The 20,509-nt window shown below is 51.4% G+C and overlaps 1 protein-coding gene across 4 annotated transcripts in view; it reads left to right on the forward strand.

Moving 5' to 3' along the window:
• Zmiz1 (zinc finger MIZ-type containing 1) overlaps nucleotides 1–20,509 on the forward strand; it is a 204,016-nt gene that overhangs the window by 77,086 nt on the left and 106,421 nt on the right. For all 4 annotated transcript variants that reach the window (XM_026779819.1, XM_013346905.2, XM_013346904.2 and 1 more), the window contains exon 3: nucleotides 215–288. The gene's annotated coding sequence lies outside the window, so the exon portion shown is untranslated. The remainder of the gene's footprint in view (nucleotides 1–214; nucleotides 289–20,509) is intronic.

Below are 20,509 nucleotides of genomic sequence, written 5' to 3' on the forward strand. Positions count from 1 at the left end.
AGAGAGATCCATTGGCCAGGGAAGCTAAAGCCTACAGAAATGGGGTGTGTGGTCCTGCCTTCATCATCCCAGACACCCCTTGTTGCTTGCTCCCCTGTGCCGGTTTGTTCTGCCTGTTACGCTTTTTCTTTGGTAGCAGTTGTGGCAGTGTGGTTAGCATTGCAGGCCTTGTAGGAGCTGAGCTGGACACACTAACCATTCCCTCTCATTGCAGGAGGATGGACCTTGAGTGAAGTGGAGGGCCTGTGAGCTACTGACCAGTACAGGGACACTAGGAACTACACGGAGGTAGGTACACCTTTCTGCTTAGAGCTCCCAGAAGGGGATGACCAGGAGTGCTGGGAGTGCTATGTTAGTCTTAGCCACACTGGGGCTTCTCAGCCCTCATAGTGGGGCCCTAGCGCCACCACCTTTGCTGGATGTCATTGTATCCTGACAAGTGCTCCCTACAGCTCATGTTCCATGGCTTCTGCCTTGATGCTTCTCAAGTAACCGCTGAGACAATGTTGGGAGTGCTGGGATGCAGGCCTGGCATTCCCAGCCTCAGCATAGGGACACTTAGAAACACACTGGTGACCCTGAACCCCAGTGGGACACAGGACCCACCAGGAGGTGGTCTGGATGGCAGAGAGACATACTCACTGCCATGAGTCACCAGCCAGCCATGGCGCTCACTGCCAGCTTTAGGGCCCGACTCTGGCACTTGTCCACTGAAACCTTGAACAATTGCTCTGTACCTTGCTTTAACTGTCTGTGAAATGGGGGTGTCATGAAAAAGGATGCGTGCAGCATACTGCCTGTTTCCTCAGAGATGCTGGGACTCCCTCCCCACATCCCCTACTATCCCCTTCCTCTGAGGGCCTGCCAGAACCAGGATGGGCATAGACAGATCACCTGGCCTGATGGAGAACATAGGCCCCCCAGGGAGCTCCTAAGAATGATGGAGACCAAACCTTATCTATCGAGTTGGCCTGGACGCCAGTGTGTCTCATCCCAGGATGGCATTTCAGGGTTGGACACTCTTGACTCTACACCAAAGGGCACCTGTATAATCTCTATTTACTCTTTGGCTCTCGACCCAGAGGGTTTAGAAGCCGTGTGCAGATGCTCATTGGCCCAGAGCCCTTTGTCTCAGGGCACCATGACCCCAGGCCACTTTGGGAGACTAGAGATCCCTGCCTAGCTACCTGAAGGTTTGCTGTGGAATGCGATGTTCCAGGAGTCCCAGAGCAGGACCAGCAAGCAGTAGGACAACTGAGGACCTGGGCTGTGGCCCCGCCTGCTGCAGGAACTCCAGATTTCTACTTCTTGGTTGTATGGCTGTAGGTGGGTCAAATTCCTATAGCAAGAGTGCATATTCTTCTCCCCAAGTGAACATGAGCGTCACCATCATGGCGGACAGGCCTACTAGGATGCTCAGAGGCCTCTTCTGTTATCCGGGTTGTGCTCTTGGGACACACACTTCCCTCCATGAGAGCTCCTAGAGGCAGTTCGTGTAATGCCTTGTTTCCCAGAGGCTCTGTCATTAAACCCATTGAGTTATAAGTGATGGAGTGGGATTTGAACTCAGGTCTGTAGAAATTAAGCAACATGTAATATCAGACGACAGAGACCAGGAAGGGTCTACATAGATGCAGGGAAAGCCACCTCCATCTCTGCTTCTTCAGCCTCTCAGTACTGCTCTCTGGAGCCAGGGGCTTTGTCCCACTCCACAGCAGGCTGCACATGCCTTTCTCTGATAGGGCCAGCCACATTGCTCCCCTCTCCGATGGGGCCATCAGTCCAGTTCTGCTAGAGGGATCCGTGCTAACTGCCAGGTAATGTTTTTGACTCTCCTTCATGGTGGGTTCTCTTTTTCGGATGTTGTTCAGGGTAATTCATTCCTTTTCCAGAATTTACCAGTGGCAGGGCATTAGGCAGCTGGTAATTAATCATGGGAATGACTTCAAGTTTATTCTTTTTAAAAAAAAATGTGAGGAACGGAAAGGCTCGCTGGAAAAAGAAAAGAAATCCTTCCTAAGGTAGAGCTGGTAATCAATACCCCCGTGTCCTAGAAACAGCTAGTGGAGGTGTCAGCCAGGAGCTGTGGTCAGCACCTGCAGCATGGAGAAGTCTCATTCTTGGCCATCACCCAGGTGACCCTGGGAAGTCACTGCTTCCCTCTGAACTCGGGTTCACCACTGTAAAGTAGACTAAGGGTCGAGGCTGACGAGACAAGTGTGTCCATGGCTGTGACCCAATGCCTAGCACACTGTGGCTGCCGCAGAGGTGCTTTACTGAGTGACTAGACCAGCTGACATCAGGCAAGGTGACACAGAGTGTATAGTTCTTCTACAGTATGGAGTGACAGCAAGGTTATGTGCGTGCCTCTCTGGTGACTTTCTGATTGACAGAAGCACAGTTTGGCTCAGTGGATTTGGGGCAGGAGGGCCAGAGTCCCTTGGCATATTCAACCTCAACCTCCTAGGAGTCCGAGCTATCAAGAGAACATGATAGTTGGAGTTTGGGGTGTTCAGGACTTTCAGGCTGTGGTCTGGGACCCTAGCACACCCCCATGTCTAAGTGGGAACACGATGCTCTGCACCGTGGATCCTGAAGAAGAGCCGCAGGAAGAGCACCCTGGCAGAATGCAACACCACAGGTGCTGTTGTCTGTGGCCTGGGTACCAGAACTGAGGAAGGGAAAGGCCTAAGCCCCTGAGGCTGGGCTGGGGTGAACAGGCTTTGTGCTGTGTATTTATGGAATAGCGTCTGCATCTTGTAGGCAGAGTCTCAGACCTAGGCCCCACCTACTGGTCGGATCTGGTGTGACTTGACACTATCTCTGTCTCCACCCACAGCCTCCCCACCCCCTCCCTGTGACTGCATTGTCTCCATGTTCTCCTTGGCTCTCCTTTGCCCAGAGAGCACACATGACCTTCTCCTCCCTAGCACGGCCACTCTCCCCGCGCTGCCCAGATTTGCCGGCTGAGCCCAGTCCCTCCTCACCTCTGCTCTCCTTGATCATCAGAGCCGTTCTTTGCCAGGCACCCATCAGTGCCTCAGCTCTGTCCTCATCCAGTCTCAGAGAGCCAATACCTCCTGGCTTCCTGAACTGCCAGTCTGGACCTGGCTTATTGAGTTCTGTTTCTTACTTGAAGCAGGTATTTGAAGAAGCTGATATGCAGAACCAGGAATGGAGTGCTTCTGGCCAAGGGCCATAGTGCAAGGTGCATCATGGGTCCACAGGGCAACTTTGCCATTCACAGAGTCTAGGAGGTAGCATTGCTTGTGTGGCTGGGGGTGAGACTGCACTCTCTCCTTGGGGCTTGAACCTGCTATGCTGGCCAGTTGGAATGGAGGAGGATCTCCTAGCCCAGAGATGAAGACAAGGGGCCCATACCCACTATCAGGGTCTTTGGAAACCTGACATTTCCCTGCCTCATAATTGAAATTTTTACTATAATTAGAAGTGAGGTGTACAGGCACCGGCTGCCTGGTGGGAGTGTGTGTGTGCTCATGAATAAATAAATTGCCCTCTCCCAAGGGAAAGGGAGCCGGAAGGTGAGCTCTCAAGAGATCTGCAGGCCTAGGAGCATCAGTGACCTAGTCACGCTCAGGAGAGTCTCTTGCTGGTATCTTCCTGAAAGTGGCCTACTGTGCGCCTGCCGTAGTCAGCCTGCCATGGTAGCTGCTACCCTCTGGCCACTGCCTCGTTTCCTGGCCACATCATAGATCAACCTCTGCCAGTGCCCTGAGGTAGAGCAAGCACCCTTGCCTCTCACTATGCCTTCCCATGATGCACCTTGCCCTGTGGTTCTTACCCAGCAGTGTTCCCTTCCTGATTCTGCACACTGGCCTCTCAGATGCCTGCTTCAGTCCATGAGGGATCCTGAGCACTTGTTCCATCTTCGGAAGTCCAGGCCCTTCCTCTCCTGTGCTCTCACCACATCCTCATGGGACCTGCCACATTGTCTCACGTTGGCACTGATTGTGCATCGGAATGATAACCTATGGGATTCACAGGGTAGATGTCTTACATCTGTATTGAGTCTTCTCAATCTGGTATGTACTTGCTTAGTCTACACAGCTCTCCCTGTTCAGCCACCACTGTGGCTCCTGGGGACACAGCAGCCAGTGTACGCATGGAGGGTCTGGCTTCCTCATTTTGCAGTTAGGGGTAAGAACTATGACCTGGGGGTAGGGGAGCGGGCAAATCATGAGTCTGAAGCCACAAAGGTGGATGAGGCCAGCAGAATTAAGGCTGAAATGCTTGGGATAGAAACACACTATACCTAGAAGAGAAACCTTGTGTGGATTCTGTCCCATCACCCACAGTGAGCTCAGGTAAGTGGGGACTGCCCTCCTAGCCCCCAAACAACCGTTACAGGCATGGGCCCATGCCATTGGTCTTGCTTTTCATCCCTTTCAGCTTCTAAATAGGGACCTTAAAGAAGCGAGACTTGACCTCCCAGGAAAGGAGCATGTCTGACCTCCATGCTTCCCAACTCAAACAAGCGTTCTAAACTGCAGAGATGTTCCAAGGGTGTGCCCTCTTCTCAGGCTCCTGGGAGGGTGGAGGATGCTGGTGTCATGGAAGACTTCATGAGCCAAAAGGGAAAAAGGAAACTCACTCCTTGGGATCAGCCACCGTTCCTGCTGGCCTGGGGGCGGGGCTCTCCAGAGAGGCAGGGTATTTCCCAGGTCAGGCTGGCAGCAGAGCCCATTTTCTTCTTAGATGTCATCAATCCCCTCCTGCTGCACTTGGGCTGCATGCTCCATTTCTGCTCAGCTCTCCTGATTGCCTCTGCTCAGGCAGTGTGGGGAGCCATGGAAGGTTTAGGCACCGGCTCACTCCCCTCCAAAGGACTTTCTCTGGGCTTGCCTCTTTGCACAGTTCAGTGTATGCTGAGCTGAAAACCCCTCCCTTTCCCTCCCTGCCCACTGAGATTTACAGACCCTGCTTCTAAAGCCCTTGAACCCCAATCCCTTGGTTTTTCCTTGCTTCTGTTCCCTTAAGCCAGCGCCTTCGGTCTTCCCCTTTGAGGTACTGGTGATTTAGTCCAGGGCCTTGTACATGCTAGGTAAGTGGCCTTCCGTGGTCTACCACGGCACTATACTCCAAACCCTTTACTTTGTTCTTTTTGCGTAAATTTTCTTCCTGCTCTGCCAGGCAGGCCTCAGACTTTGCTGTATAGTGCAGATGAGCCTTAAATTTGTCATCTTCTAACCTTGTGGAATTTAAAGGCTGTTTCTGCTCTAAGCCACTCTTCCAGCATGGTACTTGGCGCTCCAGTGTTGAAGAGTCTCAGGAAGCCCATGTGTCCTCAGTTTCCCAAGGATAGCAGTAAAGCTTCATCTGTTAAACTCCTTCAGTGCTCGGAGGACTGGGTTAAGAAGGGTTCTGAGGCTGTGTGTAGGCTCTGTAGGAAACAGTAATGGTAGTTCAAGGCACACATCTTCCTGTCCAGCTCCTCCTTCCTAGGGTTGGATCATTCAGTGGGTTTCTCAGTTCTGGCCGATGGCAATGCAAAGAGAAGGGAGGGGCAGTGGCCTCTCTGTGGCCCCAGTGGCATCTGTTCACTCTGACTGCCGGGTGACGCTGCCCTCAGAGAGTGTGCTGCTTTATAGAGAGCAGGGCCTTGGATCTATCCAAGCCTATGTCTCCTGTCCATCATGTCTCATCCCCTGTAGTTTGTTTGGAAGGAGCCTATCTTTCATCTCAGATGTCAGGGACTCTCTGCCATGTCTGCAAGGCATCTTTGGAAACTTTATTCAGAGCGTGGGCACTATTCCGGTTTGCTAATCTCCGTGGACTGCTCCTTCACTACCCCTCCATCTGGCCACTTTAGTCTACCCTGTAGGACAGCCTAGTTCAAAATGACCCTCTGAGAGGCCCTATCCCCTCCAGACTTCCCCTTGAAGCCCCTCCATCCAGCCTTTCTCTCTAGTGAGGGCCAGCATTCTGTACTCTACTGTCTCCAGTCACCACACTCCTGTGTCTAAAAGCTTTGGGGTGCCAAGGAGTGACCCTGAAAAGACTCTGGTGAGCCAGAACCTAAAGATGATGTAGGTTAGTTTTCTCTTTGTGGATGATCCTCACATCCTTAGGCTATGTAGCTTGTCCCACCTAGCTTCAAAAAGGGCTAATAAGGATCACCCTGGACCTCCAGTGGCTACGTGATCACTGGAAAACTCAATGACAATTTTACCCCTGTAGCTGGGAGTGATAAAGGATGTCATGTGACAGCTGGTTAAAGTGTGTGGTATAGGGACAAACCTGCAAGGTTCAAGACCCTGCTTTGACACTTAGAAGCCAGGCCAATGTGAATGGAGTGGTCTGTCTTTGGCTCCCCCCTCATCCCATCCCTACCCATAGCAATAGCTGAGAAGCACCCATTCCATCTGTGAACCAAAGACCATGGACTCCTGCCCCAACAGAGATGCCTCTCCATCAGACATTCAATGGGATTTCCTCATTATGAAGACACTACCTAGACACACACTACCACCACCCCCAGCCTGTGCGTTTGCATGTGTGCATACACACACATACCAGTCCTCTTGTGAGCAGGAAGTTTTAGACTGACATGTGGGTATATTAACAGCACTTTCTGAACCAGCTAGCATATAGGGCCACCACAGTCTTTGGATTAAATGCAAACTTTTGGGCTGTCTCTTAGAGTTAGATTCTGTGGGCTGCTGTTGAGCTCAGGCAGGCCTCTGAACTGTGTGTGTGTCTGTGTCTGTGGGTGTCTACATGTGTATGTGTGTAGAATTTGGGGGTTGAATTCAAGTGTCTTCCTCGGTCACTCTCCACTCATGTTCTGAGGCAAGACCTCTCAATGAACCCAGAGTTTGTCAATTTTCTTAGCTGGTTGGCCAGGAAACTTAAATATCTGCCTCTTTCCTAGCTCAGTGCTAGAGTTAACAAGCATGCACCACTATGCCTGCCTTCTTTTTAGATGGGTGCCGGGGATCTGAACTCAGGTCTTTATGTTGTAATGAGGCTGCTTGTTGGGTTCCCGGCTACTCAGACCCGAAATAATCACACAGAAACTGTATTAATTAAATCACTGCTTGGCCCACTAGCTCTAGCTTCTTATTGGCTAACTCTTACATATTAATTTAACCCATCTCCATTAATCTGTGTATCGCCACATGGCTGAGGCTTACCAGGTAAAGTTCTGGCATCTGTCTCTGGCTGGGTTATATGGCTTCTCCCTCACTCTGCCCTTCTTTCTCCCAGCATTCAGTTTAGTTTTCCCCTGCCTACCACTATTCCCTGCTCAGGCCCAAGACAGTTTCTTTATTCATTAACCAATAAAAGCAACACACAGACAGAAGGACCTCCCACATCCTTATGCTTATATTTGCTCAGCAGCCAGCCATTGCAACAGCTCCAGGCCTCTGAGTTGTAACACGTGGCTTCATATGAAACCTGTGATCTTTCCAGAAGGGAGCTGGCCTAGAAACTACATGCCCCCACCGGGAAATTGTGGGCAAGAGCTGTTCCTACCTGTGGCTCCAATTTTGTACTAATAAACCAACGTTTTTTTTTTGTGTGTGATCTTTAAAGAATGTTCTGCTTAAAAAGCTTCATGACAATCAGGTGTCCCCACCAGGATCCCAGAGGCACACTAGCTTTAAGTCCCATTGCCTTTGGCCACAGAACATTGGGTTCAGTGGCTGTCTGCCAACCCCAGAGGCAGAGCCTGCCACCGGCACATCAACAACCAACTCCTGAGCCCTATCCCTAGGCCCAGCCAGGGCAGCTGCCGTGGAGGCTCACCAAGAATCCTCATGCAAGAGAACGGTGACCAAATGGTTCTCAGTCTTCTGTAGTGGCTCCAGAGAGTTCATAGGTCAATGTGGGAAGGCTAGACCTATTCTAGATAGGTGGCTAGCCACCTGCAAGTGACAGAGAAGGAATTTTTCAGTGCTAAGGCCTGCATGTGTCATTTCACCTAGGATGATGTCAAGGCCTGGGTGGCACCATTAGCTCAGAAGAGTGGGCAAAGCTCCTCTGCCCACTGGCATCCGACTTGCAGAGCCAGCCTTGGGTGTGGGGCCTCGTGGATGACTATGGTTCATTCCTGGGCAGGAAGAGCCCCAGGCTAGTACTTGGTGTGGGACCACCACCCGACCTCTGCATAGCCACCTCTCCCCACTGCACTTGCCATCAGCAGTGTTCCATGGAATCAATTGTTTATATGGGTTGTTCTTAGCGTGTTATATGTGGTGGGAAAGAGCAGCATACTGTAGACATGGCATAAATGCTAGTGGAATGACGGGTACAGAACATACTGGGGTATCTGTGGGGAAGCTGAAAAGCCAGACTAGAGGGCATCAGAGCTACGAGATATGAACCCCAGCCTAGGTGGCAAGGGAAGCTCAGCATAGTTCATTTGAGCGGAGGGTAGGCAGTGCCTGCTGGAGCCATCCTCCTAGGCGACAGCATCACCTTCCTCTAGGCTCAGCATCTTTCACCTGAGCAAATGCATCATCTCCTAAAGAGTGCAGGCATAGGGAGTCCACCAAGCTTTGCAAGGGCAGAGTTCTGCCAGCCTCCAAGATGACAGGGGACTGCTTGGAGGTCCATGGCAGTGTTGTTTGTAGAGGGCCTGGACTCTTCCTTATGCTCAGATCATAGGGAGAGGGAGAATGATACCTCCTCATCCAGTGGGCCCAGACTCAGATCATAGGGAGAGGGAGAATGATACCTCCTCATCCAGTGGGCCCAGACTCAGATCATAGGGAGAGGGAGAATGATACCTCCTCATCCAGTGGGCCCAGACTCGGCCAGGAATGGCAGAATGGCCACCATATCCCATGCTACCAGCTATGGCACAACCACCCAGTTGGGAGCCTTCTCGGCATCTAGGATAGTTAATACGCCCGGTTTTCTATAGCTGAAACAAAGTGAGTCTGTAGGGCTGGCTGCCTGGGACCCACAGCTCCTATGACAGGGACGGAGAAAGGCTATCTGAACTGGATAAAACATGCGCTATCGGGAGGAAAGCCAAAGCTAGCCCCATAGCTGAGCACTCGGGTGTAACTCAGAGGGGCCCATAGGAGGTATGTCATGGGACAAGACCCTCTGGGCGCACCTTTGTCTAATGGCCAGTGGGGAGCTGGTGAAAGTTTGGTTAATTAGAAGAACATGAGGCCAATTCTCCCTGGGTTCCCACAGGAGGAGATTAATGTTGGAGATCCCTTCTGGAGCAGAGTTGCCCTTTCGCAAGCCTGGCTTTTAAAATGCAAGTCCAGTGAGGGTGGGCATTAGCATGTTCAAATTGTTCATCGGAAATGGAATGCCAGGATGGTGCAGAGCCCTTTGAGAAAGTCAAATGTAGAAGTCTGGAGATAGCAAGGGCCAGGGGCTCTGAGGATGCAGTCATCCCGTGTCTTCATCATCCTATGTCTTCTGCATTAGGGGAAACGAAAGTCTAGGGCTGAGAAGGGTTTGTCTGAAAAAAAAAAAAACCCAAGAGTCCTTGCAATAAATGCATAACTCTGGCTTGTTCCGGCCATAGCTCCAGTCTACACCTGCTCTCCTGAGGGAGGTCTTTTTCTGTGTGTGTCTGATCTCTAACCAAAGGGAGAAGATGATGTGTGAGACCTGGAATGGGTCACCAGGACCAGAACAAGAGTATCCAGCAAGAGACCATGGGACCCTTCTCTTCTTCCTAGACATTGAGGCTGCCATGTCTGACCTGTTGCAAGTATGCAGTGGTCAGCTGGCATTGCTGTCATCATGAGGCTAGAACAGTTCCAACTGCTTGGGAATCTACCAATCTGGGCTGCAGCCTGTGGAGTGGTCATGAGTGCATGTAGTGTGTTGAGTACCCATGACTGAAGCTGGTGGGGAAGTAATGTCCTCTGAGCCCAACCTGCACACACTGCCTAGCAGGACCTGTGAAATGAAAACATGCTGTTTCCTGCTGGAGGCCAATACAGGGCTGGGCTCCATGTGGCCTTGGCAAGCTGGCCCCTGCTCTCAGGAAGCCCTGCCCCCCATAGCAGTGCCACAAAAACAGTGGAAAAGTGAGCCTGCTCCAAGGCTCTTTCCACTGTAAACAGTGGCTCTTCAGCTGTCCCCAGCCTCCTGAGTCAGGGCCAGAATCTTCCACCCTGCCTGGGAAGGACCTCAGCCGCCCTCTATCCCAACAGCGGCCCACTTATAGAAGAAGCTCTCGGGGCCTTACTTATAGTTTGGATCCAACTTGTCAAAAACTCTCAGTCGTCTCATGCAGCCTGTGAAATGAAAAAGTGGGGGCCAGGGAGCACAGCGGTGCACAGAGAAGTACAGAGCATGCCCAGTGTCACACAGCAAAGACAAGACTGGCCCGGTCTTCTGTCTTCCTAGAAGCACCTGTCCAAGCCTGCGGGTGTCGGTGGAAGATTTTGTGTGCCATTCACTGCCTGATACAACTTGAGTTTCTTTGACTTTATCCCATGAATGCAGGAAGTCAGCAGCATGGGAGCACTCCTTCATTTTCAGTATTACTGGAGTCCTGTTTTCTTTAGTAATACATGTTGCTGGTAGCCAGCCTGGAAGTCACAGAAGGGACAGGCGAAAAACAGAATTGCCCCAACCCTGCCGGAGGAAGTCTTCTTGTTCTGCTGTCTCTCTCTGGTTGTTTTCTAAGGTCCTTTTGGTCTTATGTCATGAGCAAATTTTTGGGGGGGGGGTCACTTACTGTTTCTAGAAACCAGGAGTCTACAGCCCAGGGAGGAGCTGAGGGCAGACCAGGGCACTCACTGCTTACTTGACAGAGGGTTTACCCTTGCCCAGACTGACTAGGAAGGAAGCTACCAGAGATTGCATGAGGAGATATCCCACCCTGCAGAGAAGCTTCTTACAGAGAGTAGATTTATTTGGGGCCAGGTGCGAGGTACCACTGAAAGGCTCTACTTCGCAATTTGACACTAGGTCGTCCCTGCAGTGAGCACTGGGTTCCTGTGGGTCCCCTGGTGCTTACTGGCCTGTGTCCAGGCTCTGTCTGTCAGCTGACCACAGTACACGTACATGCCATCCTTCGCTCACTTGGTCCAGAAGCCAATGCTGGGCGCCTACTGTATGCAGATGTTAGAAAAGCCAAAGAAAGAACTCAGACCCCCTACCTCCTCCCACCTCCGCTACCCGTTCTACCCTAGAAGCCCAGCCAGCCCCCTCTTTGAGATTCTCACCAAGCCAGATCTGGAGGCCAGCTGGGCTGTGGGGGCAGCAGAGGTCCCAGGAGGAGCTATCTCCGGTCCCCTCCACCCTCCAGCGTCCTTGGTGGCCGTAAGACAGCTTTATGGAGGACAGATTGAGGCTGTCTCCCTCCTGGCAGGTTTATTTCTTCATTTTTCAAACCCTGCTCTGATTTTTCCACCTTGGCCTCCCTACCCCCACTGGCTCCCTGGCAAGTTTCCTCTCCCTCCCCCTCATCTGTCAGTCTGGCTAGGCAGAGGGCCACTGGCCTCCCAGGTGATTGAGTTATGAGGGAGACAGCCTAGGCTCTGCAGAAGTACTTTTGGCTTCTTGCCTTGCAGAGACTGGGGAGGCTGGAAGGGTGGCGAATGTGGACCACGGATCCCTGATATGGCTCCACTCCTTCAAGACAGCCCCATCTGCTGACTAGGCCAGCACTGCTTGTGCCTTGTTTTCCCTTCTTGAGGAATGGGCAGGCCCTAAAACAAAGGAGGGCAAGTGTCAGAGCGGCTGACTACGGATTCATTATGAGGCACTTCCTAAACATTGCTGTGGCTGAGCAGGGGATCAGAGGCACATGGAGGAGAGGAGAAGGAAAGTACGTATTTATAAAGAGCCTGTTGGGTGCAGGCCCTTCCCCAGCAGCAGCCTAAAGAGATAGTTAATGGTAGCAGTCGGTCAGAATTATTTTTGACAGATTGGTGAGTTTTGTTTGTTTATTTGTTGATAGGTTGGGTTTTTTTTTTTAAACAGTCTTGTTATGTAACCCAAGCTGGACTCAGTCAATATATAGCCCAGGATAGCCCCCAAACTCTTAGCGGTCCTACTGTCTTATGTAACCCAAGCTGGACCCAGTCAGTATATAGCCCAGGATAGCCCCCAAACTCTTAGTGGTCCTACCGTCTTAGCTTCTGAGTATTTGGATTACAGGCTTGAGTCACCATGTGTGGCTTGGAAGCTCCAGCTCAAAGTTTCTAGAAGACAGGAATTCTGAATCTCTGGGGACTACAGGAGGTTAGACAATCAGGTGGGACTCAAAAAGGGCTTGGGGGACTTGATTGTACCAAAGAGAGACCAGAGAAATGAGCAAAGCAACCTGAGGTCCCACAGCTAGAAGTAGAAGCCTGTTCTGCCTGGCTCCTACACCCTATTTACTCTTTGTGGCGTCAGGCCACCTCTCATCTGACTGTTGGCAAGAAGGACTTACCATTCCAGCTGGCATTGCCCAGCCCGTGCCTGCCTTGGTGGACTGAAAGCTTGGTGGCTTCAAGGTTTGTCCCTTTCTCACAAACCAGTGTCTGACCCTCGGCTAGTCAGGCCCCACCTGCTGTCTCTTCCCAGGGAAGGAGGGGTGGGAGGGGAAACCCCCCCACCCCTGCCACGCTGCTTCTGCTCTCTAGCTCATGGGAATGAAAAACACATTGGCTTCATTATCCTCGGATTGAATGAGCAGGGTTGCTATGGCAACAGCCATCTCAGGCCAGCAAGGGGGCAGGGAAGGGGCTGGTGAGACCGAAGCAAGTGGGGACCGGGCAGCGGGTGAGCAGGCACATCGGGTGGGCAGGCCACGGGAACAATTGTCGTTTATGCCACCCGCCCTCTTTTGAGGTCCCTGGCTTCCAGTCAACAATCTTACGTGAGGAGAGGCAGGGGGATTGAGAAAGCAGCAGCCTCCTTCCCTAACTTGCCCCTCTTTCCTATCCCTTTCATGGAAGGGTGCCAGGATGGTGGCAGACCTGTCTCCAGAGCCATCCAGTGGGCCTACTTCCCAGCAGAGACCAGCCTAGGGACCCCACCAGCCTCCTGGGCACATGGTTAGAGGAAGTACCTAAGTACTGTACACCTGAGCACCAGTGATAGCTTGTGAAAGCTCAGAAAGTCTCCAGTGTAACTGTTCTGGGGGGCTGGCTCTCCGAATATGAGCAGGACAGGGCGACAGGTGATGGTGGCCGTCCAGTCCTTGGCTAGTCCATTCCGTGACCCAGACACTTTCAGTCTAGTCTCCTGGTACGCATAAGGGCCCTTCCCTGCTTGGAGCCTGGATGCACAAATAGTCATACCCAGATAAGCCTTGTCCTGCCGTTCTGTGCTCAGCCTAGCTGGGCTACCGGCTGTAGCCCTTTCTCCTCTGAAGAACTCCAGCTGTTCATATGGAGAAACTCCAAGCGGTCAGTGCTGTTTCATCTTATCAGGAAGCCTCAGATATCCCTTCCATGTGATACAGACACTGGGAGCACCACCAAAACCTTGTTTCCAGGGACTGTGCCCACAGGGTAGTGACATCAGACAGAACCACTCAGAACCTTGGTGCTGACCTCATTCAGATACAACACCCTGGCCATTCCCCTTCCACAAACACTGCTGCTCTCACAGCCCAGCTTCTGTGCCAGCCTTTCCTTCCATAGAGTAAATCCCAGCCCCCACCTCTGTGTCCTGCTTCTTACTATGTTAACTTTAATGAGAGACCAAAGCCTGGAAGGGAAATGGCTTGTCCAGGGCTACTCATGTGTGATTGTGATTGTGATTGTGTGTGTGTGTGTGTGGGGGGGTGCAGACGGGAGAGATCAGAGCAGCGCAGCCTGATATGGAACATCACTTTTCTAAGCCAGGCACTTAGTGTCTGTTGTGATGAGCCAAGAGACCCCATGGTCTTCGATCCAGAGCCAACCATCTCTAGGGCTGGTGGGAGCTTCCCTACTAGGACTGGCTGCAGGAGATAGCTCTACAGGACCAGGTTTGATATTTCATTGGTGGCCATTGTGGGGAGGAACCATTGTGGGTGATGCAGGCCTGAATTCTTTTCTCTGAGCCCTAGAAAAGGGGGTAACAAAGGTGGCAGTCCTGTGGCCCCACCCACAAATGAGCATATTCCTTCTAAGGATACAGGCAGTGGTGTGTGTGTGTGTGTGTGTGTGTGTGTGTGTGTGTGTGTGTGCGCGCGCACGCGCGCGCGTGCATGCCAGAATCAGAGTGAGTGGATGGCCTGAAGATTCCCCACCATTCTGCCAAGTCGGGTATATAGGAAGGAAAGACTGTAGAGAGGCCATTCAGGGTTCCAAAGCAAGTTATACACCCATCCATCCCAGAGGCTGGTCTCAAATGTCTCAAATGTTCCATCTAGAAACACCTAGGTCAGGCCAGAAATCAGTACACTTGACTGTCTTGAGCTTTCGTAGCTGAGCTCCTTCCCCTAGCCTCAGTGACCCTCCCTGGGCCTCATCCATCATCTTCCCTCTGCCCACAAGCCCCCATGACATCTTCCTCTGCTGTTGACCTCCCATGACTCTATGACTGTGTATCCTGGGCCCTCCTCCTAGTCACCACAGAGGCTACAACCTGGCTCCCCACCCACAGACCTTTGGAGGGCAGTTGTTGGGCAAGCCTGTCATTTTCCCAGCTGGGGATTATAGGTTTGGGGCTTAGGGCATCTTGGAGAGGAGGAGCCAGGACACTGGTGTGATGCCAGAGAGATACACCTCACAGGAAGAAGGGTGGGGAGTGGTACTGTTTGGGCCTGGCTGGGGATTCCTGCAACCTGACTGAGATTCTCTCTGTCTCTGTATCTCTGTCTCGTGTGTGTGTGTGTGTGTGTGTGTGTGTGTGTGTGTGTGTGTGTGTGTGTGTTCACACCTCTCCTGAAGGTCAGGGCCTCTCTTTTCTCTCATTATCTAATCCTCTCTGTGAGCCTGAGGGCGAACCTAGCTTCAGATTTTCCAGATTCAAAAAAGACAGGACTCTGGTTGGAAAGTGACTCTGTCAGTAAAGCCTTTGCCATGAAAGCCTGAGAACCTGAATTCAGATCCCAGGAACCCAAATAAAAAGCTGGACGCAGTGGTGTGAACTGTAATCCCAGCTGTGGTGAGATGAGAAGCCGAGACAGGCAGATCTCTGGAACTTACTAACCACTAGGCTAGCCTGCCTAGCAAAGGTCCAGGGCAATGGGGACCCTCACTAAAACAGAAGGTAAGTGGTGCCTGAGGAATGACACCCAAGGTTGTCCTCTGACCTGTACACATAACGCACACACATCTACACATCTGTTCAACACATGCATGCACACACACATACACACCTACACATTTGTGTACATACACACACAAAGACAAAACTTAGGAAGGGCATCAGACTGATCAGACTGGCCTGGTATACAGCAGGTTAGGGTAGAGTCAAGACTGGGCCACAGGTGCCTAATAGGCAGCCTCCTGCTGACCACTCAGCATCCCAAGATGCTGGGAAAGTTGTACCTGACTGGTTTACCTCACCTGAATTGTGTTTCTTCTTCCATCCCCTGGTCTCAGGGACAGAGGTCAAGCATGGAAGAAACAAGGTGAACTGCACTCACTGCGATCAGAAAAATCTCCCGGTGGTGCATCATATACCAACTAGGGTGGGGCTACACACCTGTGAGGTTCCCATCCCTCTAAAGAGTTCAGGTAAAATATATATGCCAGTGTTAATGGCTAAGGGTCCCTAAGGGGCTTGAGGACTTGAAGAACCCAGTACTCAAGAAACATGGTGGAATGGTTTGAACTCTGGATCTCTTGAGTCAGACAGATCTCTGTGCTCAAATCTGAGACCCAAGTCCTGTAAGAGACTCTTGGAGCCTCAACCATGGTGTCATATTTGTGTTAGAAGAGTTGATGGAGGCACTACTGGCCCCTTGGTGCTGACTGACTCTGATGCTTGTTCAGGGGATCTTTTCTCTTTTGACTGCTGGTACTTGAGGCCCTGTTCACCATCTGAACAGCAAAGGCTGGAGCAGAGCAGCCAGCATGCTTCAGGCAGCCAGGAGGGGCCCTTGGCGCTCTCCCAGACTACACCACTAGAGAGCCAGCATTTCTGCTGGACTGCCACTTCCTGTGTGAACTGGCCTTCCGCTGGCAGCCAGAGGGACCTCATGGAGCCAACCCATGACTCCCTACAGGCACAGGGGAGCAGGGAGCTAGAGGGAACCAAGGCTAGGGGGAGGCCTGCCTGTTCTTGGGAATTCACGGCATCTGCTTGTTGCAAGCGTCTCGATAAGGAAGATTTGTGGATGAGATTTGCAATTCTGTTTTCTCAGTGGCACACACACCTTTCATGCAGCATAAGCTGGAGGCTCACAAGCACACTCAGAAGCATGCACACAAAAACACACATGAGTGCTATCTCTATGTGATGTTCTCTGGAGCCCAACAAAAACTTCTTAAGGGAGTGGGCACTGTAGAGGGAAAACCCGGAGTTCCTGACTGTCACCTATCCTAATAGGATAGAACCAGAGATACAAGACTGACATGGGCAGGATTGCTCATGCACGAACTTTCATTCAACTCTTGGCTCTACAACGTACTAGCTCTGTGCTCTTGGCTCTACAACATACTAGCTCTGTGCTCTTGGCTCTACAACATGCTAGCTCTGTGCTCTTGGCTGTGTGGCTTTTAAAGCTTCTGACCTCAGTTTTCCCGTTTCTGAAATGAGGCTACTTACGCTATTACTTCACAGCATAGTTGAAAGAATAAAATAAAATATGATGTACAGAATGCTTGAAACAGCACAGAATTCATGGTGAGAGCTTTGATTGGCTCTGTCTGAGCCCCCAGCCCTTCCACTATGTATTTCTAACTCTCTGGTCACTGGACTGACCACAAAAGATGCAATATGAGGCCCTTTGGATGTGGTGACCATTGCTGTGTCTGCTGGAGGTGGACTCAGGGATTGGGGTCTTGCTCTGGAGCCTCCAGGTGTCTCTGCTCTGTGGTCTGTCCTCCTGTGGGCGGACAGTGTTTGGAATGTTTAAAGGAGCAGGGAAGGCTCTGGGAAGGGAAGCCAAGGGGAAAGTCTAGGAACATCTGTCTCCCTTTCACGATGAGGGAAGAAACCACTAGCCACATTGTCTCTTCTGTTCTCCTTCCTTTTCCTGTGAGAATGGGCCTCAGAGAGGAGCAGGTGTGAATCGTGGCTGTGCCATGCACTTACTAGGTGGCCTTGGGCAGGTCATATAATCCCTCCTCTCCCTCCAGGGAGGGTAATTGTTCCTGCCTTGCCGGGCAGCTGAAGAGCATGTTAAATGAGATACCACATGTCAAACACTTAGCCCAGCGCCCAGTGGTGGCCTCAGGACAAGTGCTCTGCAAATACCATCAGGAGCTCCTCTCCTTCCTCCAGCACCTGATGCATGGATGGCATCCTCTCAGGCCGGACCTTGGAATATTTCTTTCTGAAAAAAAAAAAAATGAGCTTTAAATCTGGGACCTCTAGGTACAACTGTGGGCAAGCATGGAGAGAGAAAGTGAGACCCGCCCTGCTCCCATGCAGGTCCTCTGTGTCAGAGTTCCCTGCACAGAGCCTAGCTCTGAATGGCCCACTGCTGCCCCCACTCCTGCGCCTTTACTGCCTCCTGGGGTTCACAGGTGCTGTCAACATGGGCTTCCTTCCAAGCTGCTTCTGGCATTTTTACCTGCTCAGCCATAAAGCCCTGGAAAGCGATGAATCTAGGGATGAGTAGCTGCTTGCACCAGCACCGGGGTGGGGGAGAGATGAGGAGCAGTGGCTATATTTTTGCAGAGCTGGCACTTTTACACCTCGCTCTCTCCCAGATCACTGCTGGGGCAAACAGGACAGTGAAGCCTTGGCCTCGGATAATTGTCGGGAGCATCCCAGGCAAAGCTTAGTCTCCCTGTCAGAACTTTGGAGGCCGGACTTTTCTGTTACCAGGGAAACCAGTATTTCCCTGGAAAGGAAATCAACACGGGTGCTTTGACTGTTAAGATGCATCCCCTCCCTATGCTCCCCCCAAATGAGTTCCAGCCAAAACTGATTGCCCCTGAAAGCACCCGGGCGGCAGCAGCCTGCCTCCTCCCTGAGCTCACTGAGATGCCAGAAAATGAGATCTGCCCCTGACCTTGCATTTTCCACCTCTCTCTAAAACATTCCATTGTAGTGCAAGGACATGTTTTGTTTTTTTCTTATTTATCTTCCTCTCCTTCAGCTGGGGTTCTGCGTCTTTCTCTGCTCCTGTCGACTAGAGCCAGAAGGGAAAGGCCTTCCACCTCTTTCTCCCCTTCAGCTGTCAGGAAAAATAAACAAGCAGCTTTATATTTGGAAAACAGAGGGTCTTGGCCACCAGATTGCTATGTCCGGGGCAGGTCACAGCCTTGGTTGTCCCCCTCCTGCAACAGGGATTTGAAATCTGACCTGAAGATTTGCAGAGTTGGAGGGGGGAGGGCAGGCCTGTCTTTACTCACATAGACTTTTAAAAGTCACTGGAGGGTCACTCTGATTCTTTAGCGGCCAGCAGCACTGGGCCTTGGGAAAGCAGGTTATAAAAAAGAATGGCCAGAAACAATTCCGGAGCTGGCAAGCTGTGAGCAGAGGTAGGGTGCCTCATTCCTGTCTACCCTATCCTCTACCCACCCGGGTCACAGATGGAAAATTCTGTGGATAAAATTCCAAAGGAACATTACCAGATCCTTTCAGGAGATTTTTTTTTGGGGGGGGGGGAGGAGTGTGAGACAGGGTGTCTCTGTGTAATAACCTTGGCCATCCTGGAACTCGCTTTGTGGACCAGGCTGGCCTCGAACTCAGAGACCTCGTCTGCCTGCTTCCCCAGTGCTGGGATTAAAGGCCTGTGCAGGATCCATTGTCTCCCTTGCTGAGCAGAGACTAAACAAAGCGGGAAGCAAAGAGAGAAAAAGAGAACCAGACTAGCTAGAGGGTTGGTAGAGGCTTTTGGAGTCCAGTAGAAGAGGGTGAATATTTGAAGATCCCTTGGTCCAAACAGGAATCAGACTTTTCCCCCTTAGAGCCTGAGTTTCCCCAACCCAACCTCTGCCAGGACTTGATGTTCCATCCTTAGCCTGTCCTTGTGACCTGGACTTCCATGACCGCTTTGCTTTGGTGATCCGAGGAGTTATTTTGTCACCTGCAAGCGACTCCCTGTTCCATAAGTAATTTTAAATAAATCCTTTCCTGTCCCTGAACTTCCACGGGAAGCAAACACGCCCCTGCTGGGTTTTCCTCCTTCAGACTGTCAGAGAGCGTGTGCACCAGGAAGTGTGCCCATCAGTCGGCCAGCAAGGGCCCCAAGCTCTAACCCCACGAAGCATTGAACCAGGCACAGACCCACAGCAGGACAGCCCAAGGAAGTGTCTTGGGGTCTCCAGGCCTTCACATCCTCAGTCTAGGTTTGCATAGATCTTCCCGAAGCCCTGTCAGCCCTTGCTATTAGCACGAGGCTCTCAGAATGTAGAGTAAACTAATGAATTACAGCATGATTACACAGCCCATAATTAACTTTGTAATTAATATGCAACTGCCACTTAAGCTAAAACACTGCTTATAGAGACGTAAGGCAATGGGAAATCACAGGTCAGAAATGGGCTTCGGGATTTTTAGAAGCCTGAGCGGAAGCGGGGGATCATGCAAGGCCACAGGGCATGTTAATTAAAAGATGGTGAATAGTGAGAACCCAGAATGTTTTCGCTCTGCACCTTGTCCTTCAACAAAGACCCTGTAGCACTTGCCAGGTTGATCAGCCAGCATCAGCTGAAACAAGCCCTGAGCTTTGTATTTTCATATGTAGGGCAGGCCTTACCTTTCTGCCCACAATGTCTTGACCGTTGGGGGCCTGGCTGTATCTCTTCCTCCTCCAGAAAGCCTGTGGGTTGCCCTTCTTCCAGCCTTTTGCTGGGCATAGCCAGTGATGTCTGGGCAGCTCCCCTGATCCATCTTCATTTTAGGCTTCTAGGAAACAGGGGTGCCATGTTCATTTTTATTTGATCTTATCATTCTCTAGCCTATCCCAATATTTTAAATCTAGAGGAGTCTTTAGAAATCATCCCGTCCAGACCCCTCCTCTCACCAAGGCCAGAGTCAAGGGGCTAAGCACCTCGGTCACCTGATAATATGGCCATGAGCTGAGCAGGAAGCCACCAAAGAGGCCCACTCTGCTGTAGGCTACTACCAGACAAGGAGCCATTGCGACTGTGGGATTAAGCCAGAGCCCTTGAAGTAAGTCATTCACACAAAGTAAGTCAGTCTTACACACACACACACACACACACACACACACACACACACACACACACATCAGCTGTGTTCCTTTGGGAAGGTTGTGTAAATTCTCTGGGCCTTGCTTACGATAAGATACAGGCAGTGACACCCACCCCAGTGGGCTAGAGTAAGAACTGGATGGGAAGATGTACCTGAAGGAGCTTGTTGGAATGCACACTATGTGTAGACTCATCTAAGGTTTCTGCAGCTAAGGAAACAGATCCAAAGAGGGCAAGTGCATGTCCATAGTGCTGCACATAGACACTGGTGTGCTTGGAACAACCCCCCCACACACACTACA

The sequence above is a fragment of the Microtus ochrogaster genome, chromosome 6, assembly GCF_000317375.1.
Source record: "Microtus ochrogaster isolate Prairie Vole_2 chromosome 6, MicOch1.0, whole genome shotgun sequence".
In the NCBI taxonomy this organism is placed as follows: Eukaryota; Metazoa; Chordata; class Mammalia; order Rodentia; family Cricetidae; genus Microtus; species Microtus ochrogaster.